General features: G+C 43.7%; 1 protein-coding gene and 1 pseudogene across 1 annotated transcript in view; one reads left to right on the plus strand and one right to left on the minus strand.

Annotated features, from left to right (window-relative positions):
• LOC144693984 (mediator of RNA polymerase II transcription subunit 12-like protein) overlaps positions 1-24,472 on the plus strand; it is a 590,784-nt gene that overhangs the window by 278,922 nt on the left and 287,390 nt on the right. The gene's annotated exons all lie outside the window — the stretch shown is intronic.
• On the minus strand, positions 5,003-5,997 carry LOC144694272 (P2Y purinoceptor 14-like; annotated as a pseudogene).

Below are 24,472 nucleotides of genomic sequence, written 5' to 3' on the forward strand. Positions count from 1 at the left end.
GTAGCTCTTTGCCTCGGGGAAATTATGAAGTGTGCACTTGTGCACCTGCTTGAAGTTCTCGCGCTCGCCCTCCTCCCCCTCTCTCCCGCCGCCCCCCCGCACAGGCAGAGCTGAGCGCTGCCACTCGCCTTTCATGCTGAGTGGGCCTTAATTGGGCCTAAATCACCTTCCGGCCCTGACCATGGGCGGCGGTCGTCTTCCCATCCGCCACTGCCTCCCCCCACCGCTGAGCCCACCCGACATGCGGGAAATTGTGCCCTATATTTCTAGCCAGCTTTCTCTTGTACTCTATTTTTTTCCCTCCTGATTAATCTTTTTGTCATTCTTTGCTGTTTTTTTATATTCTGTCCACTCTTTTGACCTGTTGCCTGTCTTTGAGCAATTATATGCTTTTTCTTTAAGTTTTACACTATCTCTAGCTTTTTTAGTTAACCATGGATGTTGTGTCTTCCCCTTGGGATTTTCCTTTCTTGTTGGAATATATCTATTCTTTCTATCCTGAAAAATCCCCTTAAATGACTGCCACTGCAACTCTATGGACATTGACCTATCCCTTAACTTAATTAGCCTGTATACTTTAGCTTGCTCTGCTTTCATGCCCTCATAATTGCCCTTATATAAGTTTAAATACTGTTCTTGGACCCACTCTTCTATCCCTCAAACTCAATGTAACATTATAATTGCTGCTACGTAGAGGGGCTTTCACTATGAAATTGTCAGTTAATTCTATCCCATTGTACAATACCAGGTCTAGTATAGCCTGTTTGCTGGTTGGCTTTAGAACATGCTGTTCAAAGAAACAATATTCTATGAACTTCTCATCTAGGCTACCTTTGCCCATTTGATTTCTCCTTGTGCATTTTCTCTCATGACAGATTTCAAAGACTAGCCTGAGGTCTAAGAGCAGGCAGCACCTTTCACAGTTTCAAGGGGCTGCACAGTGCTTTACAATCTATGAAATACTTTTGCAGTTTTGTCACTGTTGCAATGCAAGATAAGGGGGACTCAGTTTGTACACAGGAAGCTGCACAATGTGATTATGATCACATAATTTGTTTTTCAATGATGTTTGAAAGATTGATATTGGTCAAGACACAGGGGATAAATCTCATGTTCTCTTATAAAAAATAGTGCTTGAGAGGACAGGGAGTGTCTCAGTTTAACGTCTTATCCTGAAGCTACACCTCTGACAGTGCAGCACTCTCTCAGTACTGGCACCAGAATGTCAGCTTTGTTTATTTTCTCAAGTCCCTGGAGTGGGACTTCAAACCATTGCTGTCTGTCTGAGGCGAGATTGCTACCAGCTGAGTCATGCCTGAGTTAACACTGAAGAAAGGTGAAGGGGGAAAGGATGCTTCAAAAATGCTAATATTGTCCTCCCCTTTTGTATCTGCAGAGTAGGAAATTGGAACAAGAAAAGATGATTTCATTGATTAATGCAAGCAATATAGATTGTTTCTGAACGGTAAGCTGTGAGGCTTGGTGTAGGAAATGATATTGTTGGTCATGGACAATATGAAAGCTGTCAAAAAGATAGATAGAACAATGGAAAGAGAAGAGATTGGTGATTATTATTGATATTATCGATGACCAGCTCCTTTTTGTTCTTCCATTCAGGGGGTGTGGTTGGGGCTGGCTATCAATCTAGACACTCTCACCTCAGGAATCAATCTAGGATTAATCTCACGTTGATCCAGAGCTTCCTGAAGCAGCGTACGTGGAAAGTTACACTGAAATATACACCAAACTTCAAATCAGCAAGCTGCGACAATTTTTCCTGAGAATTTCATTATCAAGAGCTGGGATGTGAAAACCAATGTTAAGCTCGAGGAAAACAGTGTAAACAGTTGTCTAAGCAAAGCACCAAACTTGCAACATTTTCCTTCTTCGGGTCCCTGATGAAAATTAAAGTTGAAGCAAGCAAACCATCACTAAGCACTGAATGTTTGAGGAATTTTTAAATGTAAATTATTCTTATGCAATAAAGATGCATTCAGAGATGGAGGAAATTGTCATTGCGGAGAATCGTCAGCAATACTTCTGGCACGCTGGGAGACTTTTCAAAGTGATATTGCAATTCTGCTTGTGGTAGACACTGAGCTGACCAAATAGAGAGAAATTTTAATGAACGGAAACCAGAGCACTATAGATGCTGGGAATGCGAAACTAAATCAAAAACCCTGGAAACACTCAGCAGGTCTGAGAGCATCCCACAGAACTGAGGAAGCATTCCAATACTCGAACTCCAACTTGTGTGTTCTCACCAAATGTTGTCTGAACTATTGCAGGTGTCGAGGATTTTAAATGATGGGGTTTCTGCCTCAGTAACCACTCCATATAATGTGTTCTAATAATCCTGAGCGACAACTTCCCCTTTCATTCTTCTGTTGATAATCTGGACTCTATGTCTCATTGTTTCTGCTTTTTGCCAAAGGGGTAACAACCTATCACTATTTACCACTTCAAAACTCTTGTGAAAGATTATTTCTCCCTTAACTGCTGTTGTGATAAATAATAGCGTTTACGTTTTGCATTTTAAAATGTTATTCTTTGCTGTACTTTTTCCCATGACCCTAATGATCTTACGCCCAAATTTGCATGCAGAACTCCCAAATGTAGCCTCACCAATTGTCATCAATTTTATATTTAATGTCCTCGTTTTAACATTTGTAATTTCATTTATCTTATTATTGATTCTTCTCCATGCCCATCCATTTGTGATCATCACACTTTAGGAGAGATGTGAGGAACCTTGAGATGGTGCAGAAGCGATTTACCAGAATTGTTTCCAGGAATGGGGGATTTCGGTTAGAACGTTGTTTAGAAAAGCTGGAGCTGTTCCCCTTGGAGAAACTTAAGGGAGATTTGATAGAAGTGTAGAAGACAAGTTTGGATAACTGTTCCCATTAGCTGATAGCACAAGGAGCAGCGGAGTCAGATTTAAGGTTTTGGGTAAGAGGTGCAGGGGGACTGTGAGGAGGAACTTTTTTATGCAGTGAGTAGTACTGACCTGGAACACCCTGCTCATGAGGATCCTGGAAGTGGAAACAGTCAATGATTTCAAACGGAAATTGGATGGGCACTTGCGAGAAATAAACTTGCAGGGCTATGGGGCTCATGGGAGGAGTGGGGTTGACTGGATTGCTCTGTGGAGAGCCGGCACGGTCTCCATTGGGCCCAATGGACTTTTCCTGTGCCATTCGTTAACGACTCTATGACAATCCCTTCAATGGATTGTGTGCCTGGACCCCTGGATCCTTATGTTGCATTTTCACAGAATCACAGAATTGGTATGGTGCAGAAGGAGGCCATTCAGCCCATCGTGTCTGCACTGGCTTTCGAAATGAGCATTATGACTTAGTGTCACTCTCCTGGGCCTTTTCCCCAAACCCTTGCACATTGTTTCTATTCAAATAATCATCTAATGCCCTCTTGAATGCTACTCAAACAGATCATGGCTGATCATCCACTCCTATACCATTTATTCCCACATATCCCCATATCTCTTGATGTCAACAGTCTCCAGAAATCTATCAATTTCTGTCTTGAATATGCTTAATGACTGAGCCTCCACAGCCCTCTGGGTAGAGAATTCCAAAAATTCTCCAGCCTCTGAGTGAAGAAATTCCTCCTCCTCTCAATCTTAAATGGCCTACCCCTTATCCTGAGATGCTGTCCCCTAGTTCTAGGTTCACCAGTCAGGGGAAACATCCTATCCACATTTACCCTGTCACACCCTGTAAGAATTTTGTAAGTTTCAATGAGATCACCTCTCATTCTTTGAAACTCTAGAGAATGCAGGCCCAGTTTCCTGAATATCTCCTTATAAAACAATCCCGCCGCCCAAGGGATTAGTCTGGTGAACCTCCGTTGAACTCCCTCTATGACAAGTATATCCTTTCTTAGATAGGAGACCAAAACTATACATACTATTCCAGGTGTGGTCTCACCAAGACTCCACAATTGCAGCAAGACATCCTTACTCCTGGACTCAAATCCTCTTGCAATGAAGGTCAGCATACCTTTTGCCTTCCTAATTGCTTGCTGCACCTGCATGATAGCTTGTAGTGACTCGTGAACAAGGACACCCAGGTCCCTTTGGACATCAACGCTACCCAAAGTTTCACCACTTAAGAAATACTCTGCCTTTTTATTTTTTTCTAGCAAAATGGATAACGTTGCGCTTATTTCATATTACATGCCATCTGACCTGTTCTTGCCCATTCACCTCACATTTCTAAATCCCCTTGAAGCCTCCTTGGCATTCTCCTCACAACTTACATTGCCACCTAGTTTTGTGTCAACAGCAAATTTGGAAATATTACAAATGTTCCATCTGTGAAAGGTGGCACCTCAACAGTGCATCATTCCCTAAGAATTGCTTAGTTAATGTGCTCAAGTCTCTGGTGTGGGGCTTGAACCCACAACCACTGACTCAGGCATAAGCGCTACCAACTGAGCCAAGGCTGACGCTTAATAGGTGATCTGTAGGCTTAGCACAGCACTTGGTTTATAGTATCAAAGACCTGTAGGTGAAGCAGATGTAGACAGCACTATATGAGTGGCCCATTTTAAGAATATGCTTTTCGTGTTAAGTTTGCGAACATATGGTTATATCCTCATTCACGTTCATCTCTTAAAAAAAGAGAAAAGAAGGGACAGAGCACATTTGGATTTGTGGAAGTAAAGTGCAATGGATTACTGGAAAATGAGCCTTCTGCTCTTGGGTAGCTAGGAAATGTCTGAGAGGTACATGATACTTCCTTGTCGGAAAGCCAATTGCTGCAATCTAAGTTCGGGTGTTAGTGGTGGAGTATTGTGGTGACTGTTAAGATTCGATGCTACAATTAGCTGGCTTAGGATTTGTAGGAGAGCAAATGATTTGGCTGAAAGAGTTTTTATATCCATAACAACATGGGGGACAGTGCTTTTTTGGAGCCGGGTGACCAATTGGATGTTTTAGTTGACAGTAATGTCTTGCTTTATATTGAGGCGATTCCATTCAGAGAATTCTTTCTACTCGCATCTTTTTAAATAGCAGCCTGGTGAATGACTTGCACAGCAGGATGTAGATAAAAGGGTCAAGGAAAGTGTTAAACGCACAGAGAAGCTGTGAGACCTCCTTTGCATAGTACAGTGTGTTGTATGTGGTACAGTCTCTCTGATCAGTTCGGCCGTTGTCATAGGGGACTCTGATAATCTGGTAAGGCACAAAGCAAATGAAGACTCCCATGATGCTGAATATGTTACGATTTGCTTTCTTTTTCACGTTGCTGGAGTCCTTTTGGAATTTTTGATCGGACCAGTATACTTTTTTTTTAAGATGGCTGAATAACACACAGTGAGGAGAACAAAAGTGATCCAGAAAATAACTTTGCATTTGAAAACCTTGAAATGGTGCCAAGCCTCACCCAACTTGTTTTTCAACTGATAACACTGTGCTGCGGTTTTCTCTGTAGGGGTCTGGTTTGTCAGAATAATGTTCGGCAGCGCAGAGCCCATCGTGAAGACCCAACAACCTGCACTGATGACTTGGGTAAAGATGACCTTTTGCACCATGAGGTTTCTCATGGGCCACACTATCTTCAGATACCTGTCGAAACTGATCAGGCCGAGGAACATTATGCTCAGGTACATGCTGCTATAGAAGAGCACGAGAGTGTAACGACACACAAATGCTTTCAACTGCCAGGGTCCAAGACGTGAATCAGACAGGATTTTAAAAGGAAGCGTGATGAGCATCATCACATCAGTGGTGACGATGTTCTTGAGTTAAACCACAAAGCTGGATTGATTTGGAATGTGACAGAAGACCCAGGCGGCCAGTGCGTTCAGCAGTAACCCTCCAATAAAAAGAAAGAAATACAAAACTGGAAGGACCACTCTTGCGGTGTTCCTCAGTCTGTGCAGCCTGTGATGTTGGGAGAATCTGTCCTTGTGTTCATTTCTCTCTTTTTTGAGGAGAAAACAATTAGAAATTTGGTTACATTTTGACATCGGGTTACGTAGGACATGTGACACAGAAACAGACCATTCTGCTTACCAGCTCATGTTGGTGTTTATGCTCCACCTGAGTCTTCTCCCATCTTTTCTCATCTAAACTCGACAGAGTACCTGTCTATTCCCTTCTCCCTCAAATGCTTGTGCAACTTCCCCTTAAATGCAACTACACTCTTCACTTCAATCACTCCCTGTGGTAGGGAGTTCCACGCTCTTACCACTACTTGGGAAGGAATTCTGCTGAATTCCCTCTTGGATTTTTTGTTGACTCTCTTAAATTGGTGAATACTTGCACTTTCCCACAAGAGGAAATATCCTGTCTCATTTCTATCAGAGAGTAGTATTTTTGTCATACCGTTTAGGATTAATTTGAAACATGACATGAGAAGTGTAGCTTGTGAGGAAATTGGTGACTGTATACGTGTAGTTCAAAAGCACTCTCCCATTAGGTTTCTATTTCTTGAGTCTTGTCTGTGGGTAATTGTCTGTCTTCCTTATCTCAGGAACCAGGTCTGTGCCTCATCATGTTATGGTGCCTAGCAACGATTCTTCATGTTTTATTTGGAATGCGTGGGTGTTTCTACATAGGTGTACTGTCCTTTTAAATTTTTTTGCATAGTGACTGAGTGTTTTGAAAAGGTTGACTTGTGTGTGGGCTGCACTGGGATTTTGGGGGCTGCTACATGGAATATTGGAGCCTGAATTGGTTGGACACTGGACTGTTTTTTCCAACAGCTTTTTGCTCCTCCCCCCCACCACCCCAGCCCCAATTTTTCCTGCCAGTTTCTCCCTCTCTCCATCCCCTTAGTTCTCGTGGGATGTTCTCTGGTACCTTGTTTACTTCTCAGATGTAGCAACCTTTTCTATGTCTCTTGCTGTCTACCCCTCACGTCCCCCACCAATGTCCTGAGGTCAGCTGAAGTATCTGTGACATTGCATCAGCTGAGAACACAGGTTAGATATTGTACCTTGACTAATGTTGCATGTGTGCGTGAGCTACGCACTGCTTTAATCAGGAAAGCCCAAGATCCTTGTAAATGCAGTTAAGAACATAAGAATGTAAGAAATAGGAGCAGGAGTAGGCCATTTGGCCCCTCAAGCCAGCCCCGCGATTCAATAAGATCATGGGGCTGATCTGCCCCAGGCCTCAGCTTCTCTTTCGTGCCAGCTCCTCTTAGCCCTCGACTCCTTGATATTTCAAAAATTCTATCTACCTCCTCTTTAAATGCTCTCGGTGATCTAGCCTCCACAACTCACTGGGGTAGAGAATTCCAGACATTCACAACCCTCTGAGAGAAGAAATTCCTGCGTATCTCAGTTTTAAATGAGTGTCCCCTTATTCTGTAACTATGTCCCCAAGTTCGAGATTCCCCCACTAGTGGAAACATCACAACATCTACCCTGTCAAGCCCCCTCAGAATCTTGTAATTTTCAATATTGCCATCCCTTATTCTTCTAAACTCTAATGAATAAAGGCTTAACCTGTTTAGCCGTTTTTGATAAGTTAACCCCTTCATCCCAAGAATCAGCCTAGTGAATCCCTTTTGAACTGACTCCAGTGCCAGTATATCCTTTCTTAAATATGGGGACTAAAGCTGTACACAGTACTCCAGGTCTACAATATCCTGTACAGTTGTAACAAGATTTCCCTATTTTTAAACTTCAACCCCCTAGCAATACAGGCCAAAATTCCATTTGCCTTCTTAATTACTTGCTGCACCCGAATGCTAACTTTTTGAGTTTCATGCACAAGAACACCCAGATCCCTCTGTGTAGCACTTTTTTGGAGTCTCTCTCCATTTAAGTAACAGTCTGCCTTTTGATTCTTCCTACCAAAGTGCATGACCTCACACTTTGCTACATTAAACTCCATCTGCCAAGTTTTTGCCCACGCACTCAACCTGTTTATATCCCCTTGCAGATTCCTTATGCCCTCATCACAACATGCCCTCCCACTTATTTTTGTATCATCAGCAAATTTGGATACATTACACTCTGCCCCCTCCTCCAAGTCATTAATATTAAGATAGTAAATAATTGAGGCCCTAGGACTGATCCTTGTGGCACTCCACCAGTTAGGTCTTTCCAACCTGAAAAAGACCTATTAATCCCAACTCTCTGTCTTCTGTTTGTTAACACAGAATACATTACCATGCTAATACATTACCCCCAATACCGTGAGTTCTTAACTTGTGCAATAACCTTTTATGTGGCACCTTATTGAATGCCTTCTGGAAATCCAAATACACTACATCTACCAGTTCCTCTTTATCAACTCTGTTTGTTATATCCTCAAAGAGCTCTAGCAAATTTGTCAAACATGATCCTTTCACAAAATCATATTGACTTTGTTTGATTGCATCAAGCTTTTCTAAATGTCCTGATGTCCAAATGGAGTTTAATGTGGGAAAATGTGCAGTTGTTCACTTTGGCAGGAAGAACAAAAAAGCAGAGTATTACTTAAGTGGAGAACAGCTGCAAAATTCTGAGGTGCAGAGGGATCTAGGTGTTCTAGTACATGAATTGCAAAAAGTAATTTTGCAGGTACAGTAAGTAATTAAGAAGGCTATTGGAATGCTATCCTTTATTATGAGAGGGATTGAACAACATAAAAGTAAGGATAAAAGCAAAATACTGTGGATCTTGGAAATCTGAAACAAAAACAGAAAATGCTGGAAAAACTTAGCAGGTCTAACAGCGTTTGTGGAGAGAAAGACAGAGTTAACGTTTTGAGTCCGTACGACTCTTCATCAGAGCTAAAGAGAAGTAAAAATGTGATGAAATTTATACTGTTTAAGGGGGGTGGAGCAGATGAAGCTGGATAAAAGGCCAGCGATAGGTGGGGACAGAGGAGAGATTGACAAAGATGTCATGAACAAAAGGACAAAGGGGATGTTAATGGTAGTGGTAAAGGCTAAAGGAGGTGCTGATAGTGGCATTAAGATAAGAAAGCAGAATGTAATAATAGCAGGACAAGGGTAAGCACTCTGGAAAGAACAACTTGAACAAATGACAGATGGCCCTTGTGGGTGTGGGTTGGGGGAGGAGACAGTGATAAGGAAAAAAAGATCGAAAGTAGGCTAAAAAGTGGGGATAAAACAATTAATATATGAACAAAAACGAAAATAAATATAAATAAGTGGATAAAAATAAAAAAATGAAAATTAAAAATGAATATAGAAAATAAGGGGAAAAAAGTGGCGAGGTCTGAAGTTGTTGAACTCAGTGTTAAGTCCGGAAGATGAGGTGCTGTTCCTCCAGCTTGCGTTGGGCTTCACTGGAACATTGCAGCAGATGGCCCACCCCTTGTAGAACCTGCTCGATTTGTGGCTCCATTAAATTCACAACGAGGGCCCAAGTTGATTCAAGAGTGAAATTGTGCAACAGGGGAGACAATGACGCAGTGGCAATGTCACTGGATTGGTCATCCAGAGGCCCAGGCTAATGCTCTGAAGATAAGGGTTCAGATCCCACCACGACACTGGTGGAATTTAAATTCAATTAATAATCTGGAACTGAAGAGCTAATCTCAGTAATGGTGACCATTGTCGATTGTCGTAAAAGCCCATCTGATTCACTGTGGAAGGAAATCTGCCATCCTTACCCAGTCTGGCCTACATGTGACTCCAGACCCCACAACAATGCGGCTGACTCTTAACTGCCCTCTGAAATGGGGCGGCATGCTCTTCGATTCAAGGACAACTAAGGATGGGCAACAGTTACCCCTGGACGATGGGTTGCAACAATGAGGCGGTTTTGGGGGCAGAAACACCATTTTGATGCCAGGATGCATGTCATCAAGGGTGCTTGGATGATCAGGAGCATTGTCAAGAGTTAACCAGGCTTTAAATGGAAGATTGTTTGGCTGCAATAATCCCTGACACTTGGCACAAAATGATGATTAAACCAATCCTCAAAAATGTTCCCATTGACCCACGCCTTACGATTGGATTTCCATATCACTGGGAGAAATACCTTGGAATACCCCTTGAAAAGCCCTGGGGTTTTCTGGACGGTACACAAGCAAAGATTTAAGCTTAAAGTCACTTGCAGCATTGGCACCGAGCAAAAGAGTTGAGCCTGTCTTCAGCAGCTTTGTACCCTGGCATGGATCTCTCCTCTTTGGCAATGTCAGTTCTCAATGGTATTTTTTTTTCCAAAAAAGCCCGGTTTAGTCAACATTGGGCAGAATTTCCCCGCCGTTTGGCGGGGGGGGGGGGTGTTTAAGAGCGGGCGCGTGGAGGCGTGTCTCCGATTGGCACCCCCGATTGGGGGTGCACTGCCATTTTACATGGGCGGGCCAATTAAAGCCCGCCCAGCGTTACGTCCACCCAGAGGCGCCATGTGTTCCTTGTGTGGGTGGGGGGGGGGGGATTCCCTGAGCCGAGAGTGCAGCTCTTTTGAGCATGAGCATGAAAGAGGGCACTCATCACCCTGAGGCTAAGTGCTGCCTCAGGGAGATTGGCTCTGCAGTGGAAAATTAGAAAAAAAAATTCCCTGACATTCCTCACTGTCACATGAGTTGGGACATGTCCATCACTTTTAAATACAGTTTAGTTACATTTTTAAAAACCTACATGAAACATCATCCTGCCCGTGGATGAGGTTTTATGCTTTATCTAATGCCCACCAGGGCTCCTGGCCTACCCGCCAACCTTAAGGTTGGACGGGCGGGTCCATTAATTACTTTACCGACTCTGTCAATGGCCTCAATTGGCCATTGACAGGTCGGTGGGTTCACAGCTGATTATGCTGAGCCCCCGCCTTCCTGAAAATTTAAATGGAGCGCGGTGACATCGGGAGTTCCACCGTCATTTTATGCATCGGCGAGTGGACCCCACCCCCCGCTCGCCGACCAGGAAATCCTGGCCATTAAAAACTTGCCGAGCACAATCTCCACCCTCTTCAATGATTGCAGCCAATGCCTCAAGGTAAGCATAAGCTGCCTCCTTGTTAGCACTGACGGTTTTACCTGACATCTTGTTATGCAAATTGGCCCTGGCTTTAAAACGCATCAACCACCCTCTACTTATATTTAAAGGTTCGGCATTAGAACTCTCCCCCTGTTGTTTCTTTCAATAATCATAACGACTTCTAGCCTTTTCCTGAATCATGCTTAAACTCACAGGAGCACAGCGATGATTTTGATCCTGCAGCCAAATGATTAGCAGTTCTTCAACCTGAGCAATAAGCCCAACATGCTGTCTACTTATCACAGTTGATTGCATAGGAGCCTTGCCCTTAACATGTTCCTGCCTTTCAGAATGGTCACAATAGTTGTTCAGGGGATATCCCAAACTCTATTGAGTTCAGTATGTGTCTCATCTTTTTCGGACCTCTTAATTTATTCCATTTTTGTTTTCATAGTAATTCACAGAATCATACAGTGCAGAAGAGGCCCTTTGGCCCATCAAGTCTGCACCGACACGTGAGAAACACCTGACCTACCTACCTAATCCCATTTACCAGCACTTGGCCCATAGCCTTGAATGTTATGACGTGCCAAGTGATCATCCAGGTACTTTTAAAGGATGTGAGGCAACCCGCCTCCACCACCCTCCCAGGCAGTGCATTTCAGACTGTCACCACCCCCTGGGTAAAAAAGTTTTCCTCATATCCCCCCCAAACCTCCTGCCCCTCACCTTGAACTTATGCCCCCTTGTGACCGACTCTTCAACTAGGGAACAGCTGCTCCCTATCCACCCTGTCCATGCCCCTCATAATCATGTACACCTCGATCAGATCGCCCCTCAGTCTTCTCTGCTCCAACGACAAAACCCAAGACTATCCAACCTCTCTTCATAACTTAAATATTTCATCCCAGGCAACATCCTGGTGAATCTCCTCTGCACCCCCTCTAGTGCAATCACATCCTTCCTATAATGTGGCGACCAGAACTGCACACAGTACTCCAGCTGTGGCCTCACCAAGGTTCTATACAACTCCAACATGACCTCCCTACTTTTGTAATCTATGCCTCGATTGATAAAGGCAAGTGTCCCATATGCTTTTTTCACCACCCCACTAACATGCCCCTCCGCCTTCAGAGATCTATGGACACACATGTCAAGGTCCCTTTGTTCCTCAGAACTTCCTAGTGTCATGCTGTTCATTGAATAATTCCTTGTCAAATTACTCCTTCCAAAGTGTATCACCTCACAAGTTTCAGGGTTAAATTCCAACTGCCACTTATCTGCCCATTTGACCATCCCGACTATATCTTCCTGTAGCCTATATTCCTGTAGCCAATATAGCGTCTATATCTTCCTGTAATTGTTCTATGTTTCTTAGAAGAAGAAATATCACTTGCACCAGATTTACGTTTTTCTGCCATTATTATGCCAAAGAAACACTAAATTTTAAGAAAATGTTGGAAACGCAAAGGTTCACAAAGTCAAGATGGCATTTTAACAGCAACTGAGGGTCTTGAGTCAGGGAGATGGGCGGCGCAGATGGTCGTGCACAGGTATGACCATTTGAACTTGTTCGCTGGCATGGCGCCATGAAGTCAAAACCGACGTGGGAAAGTCAAAACAAGGTGTCAATTTATAAATGTCGTGAGTGCCGTTCATTGTAACTCGAACGTTGTAGAGTCGAGGACTGCCTGCACAAAACACTTTCAAACATATACTACATGGAAACTGTAGTATCCGGGCAGAGTAAAGTATATTTTCAATGTGAAGTACCCCCCACCTCCTATCATGGCTGTACGAATTCAATGCGAAACCTGCTCAGTGGCAAATAAAATTGTTTAGGCGTCACCCTGGGGTCAGTGGTGGCACTCGTCTCTTTGGGTCAGAGAGCGTTTGAAGGATTTTCTTGTGGCCAAATTGGTTGTCACATTACAACTGAAGAGTAATTCATTGGCTCTTAAATACTTTTGGAATGGTCCTGAGGCCTTGAAAGGAGCTTTTTATATATGCAAGGTCTTTCAGTACAATCTAGTTGTGGTGGTTCTGACAATTTTGCAACATTTTTGCAATTGTCCTGTGCTTGTGAAATTGTTTTGGGTTCCTTTTTCCACATTAACTAACTTTCCCTTCTGGAGAATAGTTAACAATCGCTCCCTCCTACGTTGGACAGTGTTTAGCAATATGATTACTTTGAATGATTAATAATACATTAAATAACAAGACTGTGAGAAGGTAGCGGATTTGCAAGCACTGCATTAATTTCACAAAGTACACCTGGTTGAGCAAAAACAACAACAACTTATTTATATAACAACATAAGCAGCTTATATTTATGTAACACCTTTGACATAATAAAACACCCAAGATGCTTCACAGGAGCATCATAGAACAAATATTTGACATCAAGCCAGACATGCATTGGAGACTGTTCAAAGGAGGTTTACTAGATTGATACCTGGAATGAGTGGGTTGTTTTATGAGGATAGGTTAGACAGACTGGGCTTGTTTCCACTGAGTTTAGAAGAGTGAGGGGTGACTTGATTGAAGTATACAAGATCCTGAATGGCCTTGACAAGGTGGACGTGGAAAGGATGTTTCCTCTTGTGGGTGAGTCCAGAAATAGTGGGGCACAGATTTAAAGTTAGGGGCTGCCCTTTTAGGACAGAGATGAGGAGAATTTTTTTCTCTGAGGGTTGTGTAACTTTGGAACTCTCTTCCTCAGAAGTAGAGGCAGGGTCACTGGGTATTTTTAAGGCAGAGGTAAATAGATTCATGTTAGGCAAGGGAATCTAAGGTTATTGGGTATTGGTAGATGGGACTGTAGAACTCGAAACACAAACAGATCAGCCATGATCTTATTGAAAGGTGGAGTAGGCTTGAGGGGCTGAATGGCCTACTTCTGCTTCTACTTCATGTGTTTGTATAAGGAGACATTAAGGAAGATGACCAAAAGCTTGGTCCAAAAGGGAGGATTTAAGGAGCTTCTTAAAGGACTCATGAAAGGTAGGGAGCCTGAAAAGGTTTAGGGAGGGAATTCTAGAGCTTAGGACCTTGGCAGCTGAAGGCACAGCCCCCAGTGCTGCAGCGACTGAAATCTGGAATGCTTAAGAGCCTCGAGTTAGAAGGCACCAAGTATCTCAGAGAATTGTGGGACTGGAGGAGATTAGGAATAAGAAGGGGTCATTTAGCACAACTGCCTTGCTATTGTACTCTCTTCCCTGTTAATAAAGCCAAGGATTCCATATGTTTTTTTCAGAATTGTCATCTCAATTTGTTCTGTCATCTTCAAAGTTTTGCGTACAAACACTCCCAGGCGTCTCTGTTCCTGCTCCCCCTTTCAAATGATACCATTTCATTTAGACTGTCTTTCCTCTATCTCCCTACCAGGATCATATCTCTCTGCTCACAGTCCTCTGTGTTAAATTTCATTTCCCAAGTGACTACCTACTGTGGGTCCACAGTGTTTTAATGGCAGAAGTATCAGATGCTCACTAAGCTGTCAGGTTATATTCTCCCAATAACCCCAGAATTTGTTAGAAAGCACCATTGTGTTTATAACAGCTCTTCTGGACAACTTATAAATTCCACAGAAACACCTTTATGAATAATCATTTATTTTCTCCCCCTTCCCCAAAATAGCCACTTGAGTTTGTGGTCCTTGCAGTTGGAAGTAACTAGAAGGTGTTCATTTTTTGGGAACAAAAACTAGCTCTGCTCTCTAACCTACACCGTGCGGTAATATTGCTATTGACAGACTCAGCAGCACGCAGTGGTCCAAAACAAAATGACTGGGATTGGCCAAATGGCTGCCTCCTGTGCTGTAAATGACTCTATGACTTCTTTTTTCACACTTTTTTTTTCTTACGCAGTATTGTGGCTTTTCAGGTTTTGCTTGCACCTCTCCAAGCTCTTGGCAAGCGCTAATCAAGATAAGTCATCTAAACATTTTTTTTTGGGGTATTTTTTCATTGATTCACAGGATGTGGTGTCGCTGGCAAGGGTCAGCATTTATTGCTGTTCCTCATTGCTCTTGAGAAGGTGGTAGGCAGGGAGTTCCAGGATTTTGATCTAGAAAGATGATGTATTTTCCAGTCAGGTTGGTATGTAACTTGGAGAGGAGCTTGCAGGTGGTGGTGTCCTGTGTGCCTGCTCCCTTGTCCTTCCAGGTGACAGAGGTCACGAGTTTGGACAGGGATGTCAAAGAAGCTATGGTGAGTTGTTGCAGAGCATCTTGTTAATGGCGCAAGCTGTGGCCCTGGTACACTGTGGTGGAGGAAGTGAACATTTAAGGTGGCGTATTGGGTGCTGATTAAGCTGGCTGCTTTGTCCAGGATGATGTTGAGGTTCTTGAGTGTTATTGGAGCCACACTCATCCAGGTTAGAGCCACACTCATGCAGGAAAGTGGAGAATATTCCACAATGCTCTAACTTGCCCCTTGCAGGTGGTGAACAGGCTTTGGGGAGTCAGGAGGTGAAGCACTTGGCACAGAATTCCCACCTTCTGACCTGCTCTTGGGGCTACAGTATTTATATGGCTGTTCATGTTCATTTTCTGGTCGGTGGTATCCCTCAGGATGTTGATAGTGGGCATTCAGTGATGATAATGCCGTAGAATGTTAAAGTGAGGTGGTTAGCTTCTCTCTTCTTGGAGATGGTCATTGCCTGGCACTTAAATGGCACCAAAGTTACTTGCCACTTATCAGCTCAAGCATGGAAGTTGTTCAGATCTTGCTGCCTCCGGGCATGGACTGTTTTGTTATGTGAGGAGTTGCGAGAGGAGTAGCAAACATTGTGCAAACATCAGTGAACATCCCCACCTCTGAACCTGTGGTGAAGGGAGGACATTGAGGAAGCAGCTGAAGATGATTGGGCCTAGGGGACTTCAGGGCAGTTTTCAGGGCTGAGATAATTGGCCTCCAACTACCACTGCCATCTTCCTTTAAGCTGGGCGTGACTTTAACCTGTGTTCTCCATGATACCTAATGACTTCAATTTTACTTAGGCTCTCCTTGATGTCTTGATGCCAGGAACATGCCATGCTCACCTCACCTCTGGAATTCAGCTCCTTTGGCCATGTTTGGACCATGGCTGCATTGAGGTCTGGAGCTGCGTGGCACTTTTGGAGCTCAAACTGAGCATTGGTGAGCAGGCTTTTGCTGAGTAAGTGACACTTGATAGCACTGTGGTTGACACCTTCCATCACTTTTCTGAAGATCAAGAGGGTGGTAATTAGCTGGATTGGATATGTCCTGCCTTTTGTGGACAGGACATTCCTGTACAATTTTCCACATTATTGAGTAGATGCATTTGTTGTAGTTGTGCTGGAACAGCAAGGCCAGGAGCCTGACTGGTTCTGGAGCACAGGTCTTCAGTCCTACAGCTGGAATATAACCTTTGTCATATTCAGTGCCTTCCACTGTTTCTTGATATCACGTGGAGTCAAACAAATTGGCTGAAGACTGGCATCTGTGATGCCGAGGACCTCGGGAGGAACCCGAGATGGACCATCCACTTGGTGCTTCTGGCTGCTATGTTTGCAAATGCTTCTGCCTTTCTTTTGCATTTGTGTTGCACTCCACCATCAGTCAGGATAGTGATGGTCATGGAGTCTCCTCCCTCTGTTTAATTAACCACCGTGACTCACGACTGGATATGGGAGGACGACAGAGCTTTGATCTGATCGGTTGGTTGTAGGATCGCTTAGTGTTGTCTACTGCATCCCTGTGTTTATAGCTTCATCAAGTTGGCACTTCATTTTTAGGATGCCTTGTTCTGCTCCTGGCATGCTGCCCTGCATTCCTTGTTGAACCAGGGTTGGCACCCTGACTTGGTGGCAATGGTATGCCAGGCCATAAGGTTACAGATTGTGGTTGAGTACAATTCTGCTGGTGCTGATGGCCCACAGCATCTCATGGTTGTCTAGTTTTGAGCTGCTAGACTTGTTCTGAATCTATCCCATTTAACATGGTGATAGTGTCACACAACGTGATGGAGGATGTCCACGATGTGAAGATAGGACTTCATCTCCACAAGGACTGTGTGGTGGCCAGTCCTACCAGTGCTGAAATGGAAAGGTGTATCTGAGACAGTTGAGGATGAGGTCAAGCTTTTGCAACCTTGTTGGTCCCTTCACCACCTGCCACAGGCCAGGTCGGGCAGATATGTCCTTCAGGACTTGGCCAACTCGGTCAGTAGCCATGCTACCAAGCCACTCTTGGCAATGGATAGTGAAGTTCCCCTCACAGCGTACATTCTCTGCCCTTCCCACCCTCAATGCTTCTTCCAAGTGAAGCTAAATGTGGAGGAGTACAGATTCATCAACTGAGGGAGGGTGATGGTGGTAATCAGCAGGAGGTTTCCTTGTCTGTGTTTGACCTGTTGCCATGAGAGTTTAATTGGGTCTGGAGTGAATGTTGAGGACTCCCAAGACTCCCCTCCATCACTGTACACCACTGTGCCACCATCTCTGGTGGGACATACATACCCAAGGATGGTGATGGAGGAATCTGGAAATTGGCTGTAAGGTATAATTTGGTAGTATAACTTTGTCAGACTGCTGCTTGACTAATCTGTGTGACAGTTCTCCCAGTTTTGTGACAAGTCACCAAATATTAGTGTGAAGGACATTGCAGGGTCAACTGGGCAGGGTGTGCCTTTGTCTGGGTAAATGCTCTGTCCATGTTATTTTTGTTATAGATTTCCCCTCGTATTTGATACAACAAAATAATTTGCTAAGAAAGCTAAGAGTCAAGAGCTGCATATCTGAAATTGGCCAGACAATAATAAGGATAACATGTTACTTTTCCTAAAGGGGGCTGAGGAACCAGATGGGTTTTACAGCAATCTAGTAATTTCATGGTCACCATTACTGAGACTAACTTCATTCAATTAAAATTTCGTTGAAGTAATTGAATTTAAATCCTTCAACTGCTGTGGTGGGATTTGAACTCATATCTCTGGGGCCTCTGAGGTCATTAGTCCAGCACGTAAATTTGAGTTCCTAGTCCAGTGACATAACCACTATGCCAATGTTTCCCTTCAGGCTTTCTGAATCTTGCTGTGCAAGAGATTCTCTGAACATCAAACTAAGAATCAAAAGGGCCCATTCCACTCTCATTCTGGTAAATTATTCCGTGTGATTTTGAACCACAACTGTTCACAGTGAGCAGCTGACTATATATAAATAAACTTTTTTCTATTTATTCACGAGATGTGGGCTTCGCTGGCTGGGCCAGCGTTTATTGCCCATCCCTAGTTGTCCTTGAGGTGGTGGTGAGCTACCTTCTTGAACCGTCACAGTCCATGTGGTGTAGGTACACCTACTGTGCTGTTAGGGAGGGAATTATCTGCTGCCCTTGTCCTTCTAGCTGGTAGCAGTCGTGGGTTTGGAAGGTGCTGTCTAAGGAGCCTTGGTGAGTTTCTGCGTTGCATCTTGTACATGGTACACATTGCTGCTACTGTGTGACAGTGGTGGAGGGAGAGAATATTTGTGGAAGGGGTGCCAATCAAATGGGCTGCTTTTTCCTGGACAGTGTCAAGTTTCTTGAGTGTTGTGGGAGCTGCACTCATCCAGGCAAGTTGGGGGGTATTCCATCACACTCCTGACTTGTGCCTTGTAGATGGTGGACAGGGTTTGGGGAGTCAGGAGGTGAGTTACTTGTCACAAGATTCCTAGCCTCTGACCTGCTCTCGTAACCACAGTATTTATGTGGCTAGTCCCCAGTTCAGTTTCTGGTCAATGGTAACCCCCGAGGATGTTGATAGTGGGGGATTCAGTGATGGTAATGCCGTTGGAAGTCAGGGGGTGATGGTTAGATTCTCTCTTGGTGGAGATGGTTATTGCCTGGCACCTTGACTGATTGGTTTGCACCATTCCCACAACAATATTTAATATGAGCATACACACATACGAATTTGGAGCAGGAGTAGGCCACTCAGCCCCTCAAGCCTGCTCCGCCATCCAATTATATCATGGCTGATCTGATTGTTATCTTCTGCCTACCCCCAATAACCTTTCACCCCTTTGTTTATCAAGAATCTATCTACCTCTGTCTTAAAAATATTCAAAGACTCTGCTTCCACTGCCTTTTGAGGAAGAGAGTTCCAAAGATTTACTGTTCTCAGAGAAAAAAATTCTCCTCAGCTTTGTGTTAAATGAGCGACTCCTTATTTTTAAACAGTGACCCCCTAGTTTTAGATTCTCCCACAAGTGGAAACATCCTCTCCACATATACCCTGTCAAGACCCCTCAGGATCTTAAAGGTTTCAATCAAGTCACCTTTTACTTTTCTAAACTCCACTGGATACAAGTCTAGCCTATCTAACCTTTCCTCAACCTGCCCATTCCTGGTATTAGTCTTGTAAACATTCTCTGAACTGCTTCCAATGCACGTACATCTTTCCTTGAATAAGGAGACCAATACTGTACACAATACTCCAGGTGGTCTTACCAGTGTCTTGTACAACTGAAGCATAACCCCCCCTAATTTTATGTTCAATTCCCCTCAAAATAAAAGTTACCATTCTATTAGTTTTCCTAATTACTTGCTGTACCTGCATGCTAGCCTTTTGTGGTTTATGTACTAGGACACCCAGATCCTCTGAATCTCAGCTCCTCAACCTCTCACCATTTAGATAATAGGCATTCTTATTCTTCCTGCCAAAATAGACCATTTCTCATTTGCCCACAATCTACGCCATTTGCCAGATTTTTGCCCACTTACTTAACCTATCTATGTCCCTTTGTAGCCTCATTATGTCCTCTTCAGAGCTTACTTTCCTACCTATCTTTGCATCATCAGTAAATTAGCAACCATACCTTCGGTGCCTTCATCCAAATCATTTTTATAAATTGTAAAATATTGATGCCTCAGCGCTGATCACTGTGGCGCACCATTCATCACATCCTGCCAATCAGAAAACGACACATTTATGACTATTCTGTTTCCTGTTAGCTAGCCAATCTTCTATCCATGCCAGTATGTTACCCCCTTACACCAGGGGCTTTTATTTTTCACAATAACCTTTGATGTGACACCTTGTTAAGTACCTTCTGGAAATCTAAGTACAGCACATCCACTGGTTCCTCTTTATCCGCAGCACTGGTGACTGCTTCAAAGAACTCCAATAAATTGGTTAAACATTACTTCCCTTTCACAAAACCATGTTCGCTCTACCTAATTGATTTGAATTTTTCTAAGTGCCCTGCCAGAACTTCTGACATTTTCCACATGATGGATGTTAAACTAAGTGGCCTGGACCCGGGGATTTGTCAGCCCACAGCTCCCACAATTTGCAAAGTACCACTTCTTCCCTGGTGATTGTAATTTTCTTCAGTTCCTCCCTCCCTTCCATTTCCTGACTTACAGCTGTATCTGTATCTGGGATGTTACTTGCATCTTCTAATCTGCCTGTACTTACCCAATGAACGTCATCTTTCCGAACTTTGAAGATTAGAATGTGAAAGGTGACTCAACAACCAGACACTGACAGCCCTGCTGCAGACTTGCATTCCTTTTCTCAATCTGTTATCGACCTTTAAGGAAGCCATCGAGAGATGGCATCAATCAGTATAATTATTATTGACGTCATGTGATACTATGAATGTAGCGTGCACGACAATGAACTGTGTGTCTCAATAATGGACTGTCCTTCATAATTGGGCTTATATTGATATTTGTTGAGCTGTATCATTTGCTGTCATATTGACATTAGGGTTTAAGCTTGATTTATCTTTAGGGCCACGGGGAAATTTCACAAGATTTTTTCTTCTTTTCAGAGGTTAATTTGGGGCTTGACCCTTCACTGAGCATTTTTGATGTGTTTTGCTTTTGAAAAACTATCTTTGAACACTTAATTGTATCCGGCAGCACTTAGACCCTCCCTACTCCCTTCCAACTCGAATTCCTTCTCTGTCTGTGCATGGATAAAGCTTTCTGTCTTCAACCAAGTAACAAATGAACTGGCCCAAGCTAATTGTGGGGCCTGTGGTCCCAACTCTCCAAAGGTTTCACCTAAGAAAGTATTCTGGAAGTGTAGAGATGTACTACCGAGAGACTTCTTTAGTTGAACAATGAACTTTATAGCAAGGAAGGGTCATGAGGACTTGAAATGTCAACTGTGCTCTTCTCTGCCGATGCTGCCAGACCTGCTGAGTTTTTCCAGGTATTTCTGTTTCTGTTCTACAATACACTTTCTAGACTAGGGAAACTCCACCCCTTATAAGCTTTCCCATACTCGGTGCTGATTGGCTGCTCTGACCACGTGACCCTTACTCAGTAAGGCTGGCCTTAAAGCAACAATCAACACATCCTTCCCTTTTAGTTCCTTGTTTTACTTTCCTTATTTACACAAATTACTTTATACAGGTGAATAGAAAATAGTATCAAAAATCTTAGAAATAGTCACACTGGCACTTCGTCATGAATTCAGATTATACTCTTATATACATAGGTCCAGTAATTACAAATCAAGTTTTTGAGGGGGTTTTCTGTTCCGGGTAGGGTGGTGTAATTCTATGGCCTGAGGCTCTCCTACAGGATCCACATTAACAGGCACTACAATAACGAGTAAACAAAAACAGAATTACCTGGAAAAACTCAGCAGGTCTAGCAGCATCGGCGGAAAAGAAAAGAGTTGACGTTTCGAGTCCTCATGACCCTTCAGCAGAACTGAGTAAAGTTAGGAGAGGGGTGAAATATAAGCCTCTCCTAATTTCGCCCCTCTCCTAACTTTACTCAGTTCTGCTGAAGGGTCATGAGGACTCGAAATGTCAACTCTTTTCTTCTCCGCCGATGCTGCCAGACTTGCTGAGTTTTTCCAGGTAATTCTGTTTTTGTTTTGGATTTCCAGCATCCGCAGTAGTTTTTTGTTTTTATCACAATAATGAGTACCTCTTTTGGCACAGGCAGTTCACCACTATTTGATTCAACGGAGACATCAGTTATGTCTATAACAGGTCGATTAGGTACTTCGGTGTTTGCGGGTTCGATAACATTCCTTCGTGGCAACACTGACTGTGGAAGCATCTCCCTGCTCTTCAGGTGATCCACATGTTTACAAACAAACCGGCCATCCACTTCTACTTAGTATGAAAGTGATGGGGTCTCATAGACGATAATCCCTGGGATCCAACTTGGACCGCTACTGCAGTTTCTTACACGCGTGGTTTCATCTACTATAAATTTCCGAGCTCTACTCTGCGAATCGTGGCTCACTTTCTGATTACCTTGGTTCTTCTCTATCCTCCCTGGCAAATTTGGAAGTGCGAGGCTCAGTCTTGTTCTGAAACGACACTTCATAAGCAGTTCTGCTGGTGGAAATCCCGTTGTTGCACGCGGAGTCGTGCGGGAGCTAAGAAGGAAGCTGAGATTTTGGTTTCCAAGGTTCCTCCGGACAATTTTTTTTTAAAGTCCTGACTTGAAAGTTTGGATGGCGCTCTGGGTTAGTCTGTTTGACGCTGGGTGGTAAGGCGCAGTTCGGATGTGTTTAATGCCGTTTAGATTGATGAAGTTCTGAAATTCAGCACTTGTAAATACAACTCCATTGTCTGATATAACGACTTCGGGCGATCCGCGAGTCGTAAAGCATTGGCGTAACCTTTCAATGTGACGTAGGTGATTTCACCTCAAAAATCTCCATCCATTTTGAGTGTGCGTTGATTATGAACAAAAATATTGTGCCTAGGAATGGACACACGTAGTGTCTGTGGATTCACACTCATGGTCGGCCAAGACATTCCCACGGGTGTAGTGCTGGCAACTCTTGTTGACGGTGCTTGACTAACTTCTCAATATCTGCATCTATACCAGTCACCACACGTAACTCCTGGCGAGCATTTTCATTTTAGAAATGCCGGGATGAGTGCTGTGTAATTTGGTTAGGAGCAGGTATAGGAACAACTACTCTTTCTCCCCAGGGTATGATGCCATCCTGACACCTTCATTCGTATTTCCGGGTAAGGAATGGTTTCACTCCCTCAGAGACTGGCTTCTTTAACCATCCTGTCAGTATCTGGTCTCTCACTTTGGACAGAAGTAGACCTCGATTGGTCCAGTTCCTGACCTGCTTCACACAGATGGGCCATGTGTCTAAAAAAAAAAATTCAATGCAAGGGCGACCTCTTGGGGTACAGGAGTACACGAGATGCTTTCTTGCAAGGGTAGGCGGCAAAGGGCGTTCGCGTTCGCTATGTGTATCCCAGGTCAGTGCTTGAAAGTGTATTCGCAGGTGGACAGAGTTAATGCCTATCGCTGAATTCTTGTCGAGACTATCGGTGGGATAGCCTTGTCTTCTTTGAAAAGCCCACAAGCGGTTTACGATCGGAGATGATAGTAAAGTGCCTGCCATGTAAGTACTGGTGGAATTTTTTTAACTCCGAAGACTATTGACCGTCCCTGTCATAACCTCTTTCGGCCACAGAGGGTTATTGACCTCTCAGAGCTGTCGTCCATTTCATGGGACAACACCGCACCAACGCCAGATGGAGAGGCGTCGCAGGTCAATATCAGTTCTTTAGATGGGTCGAATTCAACCAGCAAGGTTGAGGAGTGCAGCAGCTGTTTTAATCTGTTGAAGACTTCCTCCTGTGGAGCTTTCCAGGACCAACAATGGTGTTTCTTTAGCAATATGTGCAATGGGGCTAATACAGTTGATAAGTTGGGTAGAAATCGCCTGTAAATCCCTAAAAATGATTTGAGTTTGGCGGTATTTGTGGGGGAAGGCACCTTAACCTTTTGTTCCATGGGGTGTAATCCTTGTGTGTCTACATGGTGCCCCGGACAGGTAACCTGGGTGGCTTGGAAAGTGCACTCCTGCTTATTTAGGCAGACTTCAGCTTCCAGAAATCTTTTTAATACCTCCTCGAAATTTGCTAAACGCTCAGCCTCTGTCCATCCAGTTATGTGGACATCGTTTAGGTACACTACAACCCGTGGTAATCCCTGTCGTAAACTCTCCAGCGTCCTTTGAAATGTTACACATGCCGAGGACACGCCAAAAGGTAGGGGTGTATACTGGAATAGGCCTTTGTGCGTTACCTACCCCCCGGGATGTGTAATCTAACTCGAGTTGCTGGTACGCGTGGCTCATGTCCAACTTCAATTCTTGGAATTGGATATTTATCCAACTTGGCAACCCAATTAACCGTTAGCTTGTAACCTCCGCAAATGCGGATGGTCTTACCCAGTTTCAGTGCGGGGACGATAGGTACTACCCATTCCAAAAATTGAACCAGCTGTATGATGCCTGGTTCCTCCAACCTGTTTAGCTCAGCATCCGCTTTTTTTCTCAAGGCATATGGTACTGGTCTTGCCTTAAAAAAAATTCAGGGACTTGCCTCTGGATCAACATAAATCTTGCCTTGCAAGCCTTTGATTTTTTCCTAATTAGTTGTGAAAGACACAGTCATTTTTTTTTAAACAAATCTAGCAGTCCTCCTGCCCCCACTTGAAAAATTTCAGACCAATTTAACTTGATTTCTTTTAGCCAATCAAGGCCCAGAAGGCTTGGTCCTTCCCCAGGCACTATTATTACTGGGAGCTGGCTGACTGATGCTCATA

Source organism: Cetorhinus maximus, chromosome 19 (assembly GCF_964194155.1).
Source record: "Cetorhinus maximus chromosome 19, sCetMax3.hap1.1, whole genome shotgun sequence".
Taxonomy (NCBI): domain Eukaryota; kingdom Metazoa; phylum Chordata; class Chondrichthyes; order Lamniformes; family Cetorhinidae; genus Cetorhinus; species Cetorhinus maximus.